General features: G+C 46.3%; 1 pseudogene across 1 annotated transcript; it reads right to left on the bottom strand.

The window, feature by feature from the left end:
* Positions 1-4845: 4845 nt before the first annotated feature.
* Positions 4846-5651, bottom strand: LOC311604102 (tubulin-specific chaperone A-like; annotated as a pseudogene). Its single transcript has 2 exons — positions 5600-5651; positions 4846-5394 (listed from the first exon to the last, which is right to left on the bottom strand). The product of its transcript is annotated as a tubulin-specific chaperone A-like (transcript).
* Between the last annotated feature and the right edge of the window lie 2677 nt (positions 5652-8328).

Genomic DNA, 8328 nt, shown 5'->3' with positions numbered 1-8328 from the left:
TTTGCCTTTTTTGCATAACATAATGCTTATTTTCATTTAAAATCCCCTTAATTGTTATGAAGTTATTTACCCAAAGTCTTTAATCACAGTAGCATGCCTGGATGGTAGACTAGCCTTGTGAGTATGGCGACCTTGACAGCAGCAGACTGGCGAGCTGTACATATCTAGCTGGGAGCTCCCTCTAAAGCCTCGGTTTGACTTTTTGCTTGCTTTCTCCCACTCAGATGCTCTTCTCCTCTTGGGATAGCAAGCTCCTTACACTCCAAAACCCAGATGTTTTTCTCTCAGTTGAAAATTACCCAGCTTATTAATTCAACAGAAAACCCCCGAGAGCTCCTTCCTGCTAGCCTACCCAGCCTTGCTCCTTCCACAGAGGCTAACTCAGCTTTCCTCTGAGTGGTACTTATGCAGATCAGACAGTCGAGTGATGACACAGCATCTTGCTGCTTCTCTCTTGAAGACGTGTATTGAACAATTATGTGAGTGGGAGAGGCGCCAATAACGGAGCGGCTACTTGCCTGCCAAGCAAGCTTCACATTTGTTGTCGTCTGCTTAGCTTCCTGAGAGGCCCACAGGCTGGGACTTGGGCTTGTGAAAGGATGTGTCTAAAGCCCCACAGCTACTTTGTAACAGAGCCCAATCATAGTTCTGTTAGATAAAGTAAGTCACACTCTTACCTTAAAGGAAACAAGAGGTAGCTTACTCTAGAGCCATTTTTGAAGGGCTACAGGAGCACAGATTTCAGTTACCCCACAAATCCCATGTCCCAACGTGGGAGCACTTTCAACGTTTTACTGAACAAAGAAAGTCATGAATCAAGAGATGTTTAAAATGCATTAGTGGGCACACCAGAGAGGCCATTGCTGCAAAGCTTTTCTATAGGCCCAGGGTGCTCTTTGATGGCATCCTTAGCTTTTGGGTTTTTGGGTTGGTGGAAGAAAATGGTCTGCTAAGTTAATATATTCCAAAAGGTTCTTTATCTAGTCATCACAAGATGCTAGTTCTGACACGGAAATGGGTGAGGAATGAGCTGGAACTAGCCCTAGACTAGGTACCTAGCTTCTGGACCTGCCACGTTCCAACCAGTCAGCCAGGCTGGGCAGACACAGCTTCTTTTCAAGAGTGTCCAGTTCTTATCCCGTGTACTGCAACTTTGGCTTTGGTTTTCGGTGTGTATGTGTGTGGTGTTCAGAGGACGATGTCAGATGTCCTGTTCCTATCCCCTTGAGACAGGAGCTTCTCACAGAACCTGGAATTAGGTGTGGCAGCAGCAAGCCCTAGTGATCCTCCTGTCTCTGCTCCATATAGCATGAGGGTCAAATGTGAGAGTTCAGCCACTCCTGGCTTTGTACATGGGTGCTGGGATTCAAACTCCTGCTTTCAGGCAGGCGCAGCAAAAAAACATATATATATATATATATATATATATATATATATATATATATATATATTTTTTTTTTTTTTTTTTTTTTTTTTTTTAAAACACACAACTGCATTTGTCCTTCTGGCTCTGTGAAAATGCAAGTGGCTCCTTATCATCTTGTGCGTTGGAGCCCAGTTCAGCACTCTGTCCACGGCCGAGAATAACCACTGAATGTCGAGGGCAGAGGAATCCCTGACAGCGTGGCCGTGAGCAACCCAACAGCCTTCAGAGTGGCTTCAGTCAGGTCTACCCTTCTTTCCTCCAATCCTTATAGACCCCTCTGCCGAAGAGTAGACACCAGAGGCAGAATAAAGGATGCCTTTAAACTACTCAAAGAGAAGTGGAGAGCTCAGGGGACGCTTTACACAGAGAATAGGAGACTAGGAGGGACCAGCTCAGCTTCCTGCGCACCAAGGTCTGCAGGGTCTCCAAGCTGCTCACACGCGCCATCTTCAGGACGGTGACAGCCTTGCAGAAGGAAGGCCAACTGTGGGCTGCAGTCCTCCAGGATTCCCTCAGAGGGTCTATGCCCCTAGTCTGGTTCCCTTTGTCTCTTTTTTCTCAGGAGTTTCCCAGATCTGGGATTTCCAGGTGCTGAAACTCTTGGTCTCCTATGGTGGAGAAGGCCTGCTATGAGCAGTGATTCTTCCTGGGTTTTGACCTTGACAAGGTTTGCCGACTTGGATAATCAAAAAATAAATGTCAGAGCATCCAAGTGTTTTTGTTTTGTTTTGTTTTTCTTCTTTCTAAGATGTCCCTGCCTCTGCCTCTGTTTATACAAGTTTGTGCTCTGGATTATGATGGTTATAAACTCGGGGAGGGGGCAAGGGGGTGTACAGTCTTCTCTCTTCACCTCCCCCATCCTTTCTGCAGCTTCAAGAGGCCCCAAAATCTCTTCCTCAAGCTACAAAGAGTTGCTTTAGTCAGAGCAGCGCAACTCCAGGAATTTCCTCCATAAAGGAGGAAACAAATCAATGTTTGCTTAAGGAGTTAAAAATAAACTGTGGGGGAAAAAACAGAATGTGATTTTTAAATTATCAAAGCTGGCTTTAGGAATTTGCGGAAGAAACTAAAGCTTGGAAGCTCTTCAGGAGTGTCACGGTGCCTCTTTCTTCCCGCTTCCCTGCTATCCGTGGGAGTCCACCTCCGTCTTCATCTGTCCCCCTGGGGCCACTGATCAGCCCACAGAGGAACAGTCAAGTCCTAACGTTAAGAAATGCCTCCCCCAACATTAAAACAGGCTTCTAACCCAAACCCTGGCTCTGATTTTGCTTTTCTTTGACTTCAGTTCCTATAGCTGCTGTTCCGGCATCTGTCTAAGATGTGACTATCTCCCAGGGGGAGCTGGCAACAGTAGCACCAATGTCCCAATGACCTCTGCAATGTAACACTGCTTTGTGTGTATTGTTTTTGTTTCTGTAGACAATGTCTCACTATGTAGCCAAGGCTGGGCTGGAACTCAAAACGGTTCTGTCTACACCTCACCGGTGCTGGGATTAAAAGGTGTATTCTACAACATCTGGCTTTTAGCACAGCTTCTTGCTTTTGCAACCTAATTTTTAAAACGCCATCTGAGCCAGCCTTCCTCCACAGACTCGGGCTTCCAACATGGTGTCAGTCTTGAGGCTTCCTTCTGATCAAGACCTTCTAAGAGCAAAGAGTTAAATTTAGAAGTAAACAAAGAAGAGAAAAGAGAGGGGAAGAAAAAGCTACCCAAACAGGACATGTAACAGGAAGCGATAAAAGAGAGGAGGAACCTCCCACTGAGAAATCTTCCCAAGTTGCGTCTTTTACAGGACAACAGCAGAAGCAGGGCTCTGAACTGGGAATTCTTGTTGAAAAATTTAAAAAGAAAAAATATATATATGAATTCCATATATGTGGAAGCATAACACACATTCTGAAACATATGGAGCTCAGAGAATACTCGTACACAAAACTGAGTTTGAGCTTTGTGGGAGTGTAATCCCACGGCATGAACTCCATTGTGTCTGTCTTCTTTTGTTCAGAGTTATATTGAGAAGACCAAGTGTGGTTTATTCATTTTCATTATTGTGCATATTTAGTTGCCTGACTATATCATTGTTTGCCTATTCTACCACTGATGGACATTTGGGCAACTTCTAGTTTGTTTGGCTTTTATTAATAGTGGTCTTCTCAACAATGTGGCTTGTTCTTTGGATTCACCACATGGAGAGAGATCTAGTAGTATTATTATAGGGCCATGTTACACACACACACACACACACACACACACACACACACACACACACACACACTTCTGTAGGTGCTGGCAAGTAGCTGATCAGTATACATGAACTGAGAATTCTGGTAACCCCACACCCAGTGGTATCAACAGTCTGTCTTCAGATAGGGGCAGGCCACTTCATATTGGATCATTTAATTATCATTTCTCCAATTCTACCAACACTAAGTACCTATTCCTAGGCTTGTATACTGTTCAGATATTCTGCCAATGGGAAAGTGCGTGTTCAGGCATTTTGCCTGTCTTTCTATGGCTTTCTGCGGTTCTCTTATTGATTTGTAAGGCGTATTTGTCTGTTGAAGGACATCTAGTTGACCTGCACTTAATGTTATTTGCATGGCTATGCTTGCTGCATTGGGATTCCTAAAGGAGTGCAGCCTTGAGTGTGCCTCAAGCTTGACCCGTCCTTGAGGAGCTTAGGATCTTATCCTTAGGCCCCTGCGCTGCACAGAAGTCTCAGCTGGCCTGGAAGTCTTTATATTCCCATCTCGTACCATAGCCTAACTTGGTGGGGCAGAATTTAGTGAAATTTCGGTCTTAATTCCTTTATAGACTTCAATAAAAGAGTGAATGAGGGGGGGGGGGGCACCAAGCCAGCTGATGAACCATAGTCGCCTCTGTCCAGCTGTGCAGTTCCTGAGGGGGACTGCGCTTCAGCACAGCAGACTGGTGATGCTCTCTCTCCCAGTCACAAATGTTGACAAGCAGCAACAAATTGATATCGATGTCGCCTCCCTTCATGCCTTGTTGTAATAGCCAAGGCTCCGTTTGTGTCAGATGACGTGAGCCTTCCACTCCACACCTGCTCTGGGATTTTGTTGCTGCCACCTTAACTGATGGCTTCTGTTTAAAAGGAGAAGGCGAGCTGAGCTCAGGCATTCATCTCTCTGCTTCTGGACTGTGGGCGCAATGTGGCTGCGTAGCTGTCTCATGTCCCTGGCACAGTGTCTTCCCCCACTGTCAGGGACCGTGTCCTTTTAAAACCATAAGCAAAAAGAAATCCCTCATCAAGCTGCTCTTGTCAGGTATTTGATCAATGGGGGTGTGGGAACCAATGCCTTGGGCCGGACTCCAGATGCCTGTGATCTGATTCTTCTTTTTCTTTTTCTTTCTTTCTTTCTTTCTTTTTTCTTTTCTTTTCTTTCTTTTTTTTTTTTTTTTGGTAAAGTATGAAATAAACAATTTTATTAGATGAACTCATTTATTTGACACATTAAGCTATGCAAAGAAAAATATATGCAACTGCTTAAAAAGAACCACGTTTTCACATTACTAAACACAGCAACGGTCAAAAATAAACGAATTGTAGAGTGGACCCCAGGATTTAATGCATAAAACACCCAGTAGAGAAAACGTTCAGGCTTCTAACTTCACTGAATCCAGCACTCCACGTGCTTCTTTATGCTCTCTGGCTTCTTCCAAGTCCTTTCCACTTTCTAATATCTGCTGAGGATCAGTCTACGCAGCCTCCAGCCGCCGTTGGCAATCTGGGATCATTCTCCGGGACTCTTGCAGGATTTCTGCCTGCCTCTTAATGGCATAGTTTTCACCATCTTCAGCCTCCATTTTTTTTCAATCTTTTCTTCTTGCTGCTTTGCTTCTTTTTCATACATCACTTTTTCTTTGACTGATCGGCTCACCGCGCTTGTCTTGATCTTGATCTGTCTCATGCAAGGATCAGCCGTGGTCCCTCTGTGATCTGATTCTTAAATGATGAGAGGTTTGCTTTGCATTTTGGCCTTTGTCTCTAGGGTTCCAGTGCCAGTTCCAGTATGCTGACTGGCAACATGAAGTCAGGTTAAAAAAAACATGTTCCTCCCACAGTGTCACGTCAGTGCTCACCCCATTTCATATTTGGGACTGTTTGGGATTTCATATTTGGGGACTATGGATGCTCATCCACTGTTCACCGTGAGACTCGGCGGAAGCATCGTGAGAGGGAGCTGGGTCTTCTAAAGGCATCATCTCCCATCTAACCTCTGTTACAGGTCTTAGTGGCCCGTGGCTCGGAATTCCTTATGCAAAAGGTACCGCTTTGGTTTAGATAAACTCTTGTGCTCTGGCATTTTACAGCGCAGCTGTTTCCTCCGTAACCTTCTACTTCCTTTGTTCCCTCCGAGGTCTAGCAGACCTTTGTCACCTGGACAGGATCCTCTTAGACAGCTTCCAAACCACATCAAGAGATTTTAATTTCCTCCCAGCTTTGTTAGCATTTCACATTGTTACAGGTCAAAACACAAGGTTATTTACGAGGAACTAAGAAATGTCACTAATGTGAATTGGGAGCCTTGCAGAGATTATGTCCCTCCCAGCAGTTAGAGCAGTGTGCTGTGCCCCTCCTCCTGGGGAGATTAGCCCAGGGCTGACTCCTTTAAGCTGCCTTCTACCCCTGCTGGGACACACCAATGAATGTTAGATTTGGTGAGGGGGCTTCACCAATGGCTGCTATTAGTCAAAGAAACTTCTGAATGGTTTCAGATCTATTTCCTAGTGATAAGACTTTACTTGTTCAAAAGTCATTCACTCTTTTGTAGCTTCTGCCTGTCCCCTTGGATTCTTTTACTCCTTCGGGGCCACTGTGAAGAGGACAGTAATAGGAGTGACAAGGAGCTGTTGACAGGTGCCTTTTCTTTCCTTAGTCGCCTTTTAACACCATAAATGTAGCAAGGATGGAGCAGGAGGAGGCAGTGATGAGGAGAGGGCTCGTGAGTTCTCAGGGAAACAGGTGCAGTCCTCAGAAATGGCGCTCTGTGGAACATCCCCTTAGTTTGGCTTCTGGGGCACTGCCTTATATGAATTTCCTCATTTATTCTCTTAAACACACCTAAGTGCCTTTAGGATCAGTCCCACACCCTTTCTAACGTCACTAAGAAGATCTCAGCCATCCCCCCAGCTATAAATGCCTCCTGTAGGCCACCTGCCACCACCACCCCTGCCTCTGCCTCCATTCCAGCTCTGACTCCTCCTCAGAGCTGGAGAAAGTGTATCCACTCACTCAGTTGATCTGTTCAGTTGGCAGTTGCGTTGGATAGCGTTACTGAAATGTCTGAAAAATGTTCAGTTTAAAAAAGAGAAAAACGTGCCCAGTATTGGTGGTGCACATCTTTAGTCCCAGTACTTGGAGCAGAGGCAGACATATTGATGAGGTCAAGGCCAGCCTGGTCTGCAAAGTTCAGGAGAGCCAAGGCTACACACACATACAAACACGGGCGCACGAGCGCGCACACACAATGGAAAGGTTTATTTGTGTGATATACCTATGTACATGCTCATCTGTGCATACACAGAGGTGTGTATAGTTACACACACCTATGTGTGTGCATATGTGTGCAGAGGCCAGAGGTAGATGTCAGATGTCTTATTTTCTTAACTGATCTCCACTTTGCTTTTTGAGACAGGGTCTCTCACTGAAGCCAGAGCTCACTATTGGCTAGACGAGCTGGCAGCGAGCTCCAGGGATCTGCCTGTCTCCAAACATCCCCTGCATTGGGGTTCCAGGTATGTGCCACCTTGGTGCAAGGATCTGAATTTAGGTCCTGGTGCATAGCAAGCACTCTACCCACTGAGCTATCTCCCCAGGCCCCAGAAAGATTTGGGCATGCTCAGTTGACTCCATTGCTTTGGAGCCTATGGCAAAGCAGCATCGCATGGCCAGACTCTACAGAGGAGCCTTTCCATACCATGGTGGCTGGGAAGCAAAGAAAGAGGTAGCGCTGAGGTCTCTAAATGCCTTTTGAGAGGATCTCTCATCACCTGAATTTTTCCTTATAGACCTCACCTTTTAGAGGTCCAAGCACATCCCACCGACACCATGAACTGGGGAACGAATCTCAGAACAAAAGACTCAAAAGAATCGCCAGCTTTAGAAGTCAAACCCAGGAATGTCCCATCTCCACGCTAAGCCTGTCTCCTCTACCTTTACTCATCTCTGCAAAGCCAGGAGTCCAGGAGGCACCGTGGCCCTTTCTCTCTGTGCCCTCAGCCCCTCTCCCCAACAGTCCCCCACACACACCCCCCAGCACCTACAGGCGGCTTATCCGTGGGGAGCTACACTCCAACATCATTTCCTGCCAGAACCCCTGCGGTGGCTCCTCACCAAGTCTCTTCTCGTCTGCTCCTCTTTTTATTCCACCTGCTCTGCAGGAGGAGTCAGCAAGCGTGAGCTTTAAAACGAGAACTGGCTTATATTCCCGCCTCACTTAAAACCTGTGGGGGCTTCCTCAGAGTTTACGAGCTTTTTAATTGGCGCATAATATTGGCTTATGGAGTACAGTATGCTAATTTGATACACGAAGACAATGTGCGCTGACTAGCATTTCCACCGCCCCAAACACTGACCACTTTCCCATACTAGGAAACTTCAGAGTCATTTAGTTTTCGATAGTTGGCTCACAGGAAGGAACCTGAGTGGTAAGCCTGCCTTGACACTAGCCCATCCTTTCTCACCCCTGCCTTTCTCCTGCTCACCTTTGGCCTCTCTTCGGTTCGGTGTCTAGGTCTGTACTCTGGGAAGTCCCCTCTGCTTGGACTCCTTTCCTCTCAGGCTTCTCCCAGCACCTGCCTCAGCCGCTTCCTACCTCAGGCCGAGCCTCAGCATGGGTGCTTCCAATTCATGTATCTTGCCAGACGCTGTTCCTCT

Source organism: Acomys minous (genome assembly GCF_964271855.1).
Source record: "Acomys minous genome assembly, chromosome: 8".
NCBI classification, from domain to species: domain Eukaryota; kingdom Metazoa; phylum Chordata; class Mammalia; order Rodentia; family Muridae; genus Acomys; species Acomys minous.
Note: the sequence above shows the minus strand (reverse complement) of the source record. Positions and strands in the feature narration are given on the sequence as shown.